Raw genomic sequence first — 2771 nt, forward strand, 5'->3', positions numbered from 1 at the left:
TATATGAGTGAGTATATACTGTGTGTGTCTTTTTGCTTCTGGGACAGCTCACTCAGGATGATCTTTTCCAGGTCCCACCATTTACCTGCAAATTTCATGATTTCCTTATTTTTCATTGTTGAGTAATACTCCATTGTATAGATGTACCACAATTTCTGCATCCATTCTTCAGTTGAGGGGCATCTGGGCTGTTTCCAGCTTCTGGCTATTACAAATAAAGCTGCTAAAAACATGCTTGAGCAAATGTCCTTTTTGTGTACTTGAGCCTCTTTTGGGTATATGCCTAGGAGAGGTATAGCTGGAACTTGAGGAAGCACTATTCCTAGTTGTCAGAGGAAATGTCGGATTGCTTTCCAGAGTGGTTGTACAATTTTACATTCCCACCAGCAGCGGAGGAGGGTTTCCCTTTCTCCACAGCCTCTCCAGCATGTGTTGTCACTTGAGTTTTTGATCTTAGCCATTCTGATGGGTGTAAGGTGAAATCTTAGGGTTGTTTTGATTTGCATTTCCCTTATGACTAAGGATGTTGAGCATTTCTTTAAGTGTTTTTCTGCCACATTTCTTTAAGTGTTTTTCGGTATTCCTCTATCAAGAATATCTAGAAAAGATCATCCTAAGTGAGCTATCCCAGAAGGAGAAAGATGCACACGGTATATACTCACTCATATAGACATATAATATAGAATAAACCTACTAAAATCTGTACACCTAAAGACACTAATCAAGAGGGAGGACTCTTGCTAAAATGCTCAATCCCTATCCAGAAAGGGAAAGAGGATGGACATCAGAAGAAGAAGAAGAAAAGGGGGAACAAGTCAGGAGCCTGACATAGAGGACCTCTGAAAGGCTCTGCCCTGCAGACTATCAATGCAGATGCTGAGACTTATGGGCAACCTTTGGGCAGAGTGCAAGGAATCTTAGGAAAGAAGTGGGAAACAGTAAGACCTAGAGAGGACAGGAACTCCATAAAGAGAGCAACAGAACCAAAAAATTTGAGCACAGGGGTCTTTCCTGAGACTGCTATTCCAACCAAGGACTATGCATGGAGATAACCTAAGACCCCTGCACAGATGTAGCCCATGGCAGTTCAGTATCCAAGTGGGTTCCATTTTGATAAGAACAGGGACTGTCTCTGACATGAACTGATTGGCCTGCTCTTTAATTACCTCCCCCTGAGAGGGAAGCAGCATTACCAGGCCACAGAAGAGGACAAGGCAACCACTCCTGATGAGACCTAATTGACTAGGATAGGAAGGAAGGAAAAGAAGACCTCCCCTATTAGTGGACTTGGGGAGAGTCATGCATGCAGAGGATGGAGGAAGAGAGGGGTTGGGATGGGAGGAGGGAAGGAACCATAGGGGGAATACAAAGTGAATAAAGTGTAATTATAAAGATTTTTTATAATTTTTTATTGTTTGTTATTATTAGTTACATTTTATTAACTCTGTATCCCAGCTGTATACCACTCCCTTATTCCCTCCCAATCCTACCCTCTCTCCCTCAGCTTCTCCCTGCCCTTTTCCAAGTCCACTGAATGGGGAGGACCTCCTCCCCTTTCGTCTGTCCCTGTTTTATCAGGAATCTGTTTTGTCAGTCCTCCTCTGTGGCCTAGCAGAACTGCTCCTCCCTTTGTGGAGTGGGGAGTCAAAGAGCATGCCATTGAGTTCCTGTCAGAGATAGTCCCTGTTCCCCTTACTATGGGAAACCAATTGGTTATTGAGTTACCAAAAGAAATGTTCCATGTCCATCAGGGAAATGGAAATTAAAACAACTCTCGGATTTCGGCTCACACAAGTTAAAGTAGTTAGGATCAAAGTCTCCGTGGACAGCAAATACTGGCCTGGATGTAAAGAAAGAGGAGCACTCCTCCACTGCTGGTGGGAGGGCAAACTTGTGCAACCACTCTGGGAATCAATCTGATGCTTTCTCAGAATATTGGGAATAACCTCATCTCAAGACACAGTTATACTGCTCGTGGAAAAAAGATTTTCTACCATACAACAAGGGCATTTGCTCAACTGTGTTCATAACAACTTTATTTGCAATAGCCAGAAACTGGAAACAACCTAGATGCCCATCAACCAAAGAATGGATAAAGAAATTGTGATACACTAAAACGGAATTCTACTCAACCATTAAAAATAAGAACATCATGAAATTTGTAGGCAAATGGATAGAACTAAAAAGATTATACTGAATAAGGTAACATAGATGCAGAAACATACATGTGTTATGTACTCACTTATAAGTGACTATTAGTCATACAGTACAGGAAAGACATACTAAAATGCATAGACCCCAAGAGGATTAGTAACAAGCAGGATCCAATGGAGAATGCGTAACTCTCACTCAGAAGGGGGAGTAGAATAGGCATAGGTCGTGGTTGAAGAGAAGGAACATGTTAGAAGAGAGAGCACAGAGAGAAAAAAGAATAGAGATCATACATGGGGAGAGTGGAGATGGGAGGGCAGAAGGCCTGCAGAGAAAAGAGAAATGGTGGGTGGGGGCATCTCTGTGACAAGCTGGAGATCTACATCAGAATAGGCCTCTAGGAGAAGATAAGGTGGACTCTAGTTGAGACTCTTAGTAGCAGGGGTCAGGGAAACTGAAGACAACACCCTTTAACTAGACAAGACTCCGAGTGGATGGAGAAGAATACAAACCTACCTAAAAAAATTTGATCTAAAACTTACCCTACATGCAAGACCTGCAGGGACAATGATAGAACAGATAGAGCAGATGCCAAGCTCAACCCTAAGACCCACCCTGTG

This window comes from Psammomys obesus, unplaced genomic scaffold (assembly GCF_907164565.1).
Source record: "Psammomys obesus unplaced genomic scaffold, mPsaObe1.curated_primary_1811, whole genome shotgun sequence".
Classification (NCBI taxonomy): Eukaryota; Metazoa; Chordata; class Mammalia; order Rodentia; family Muridae; genus Psammomys; species Psammomys obesus.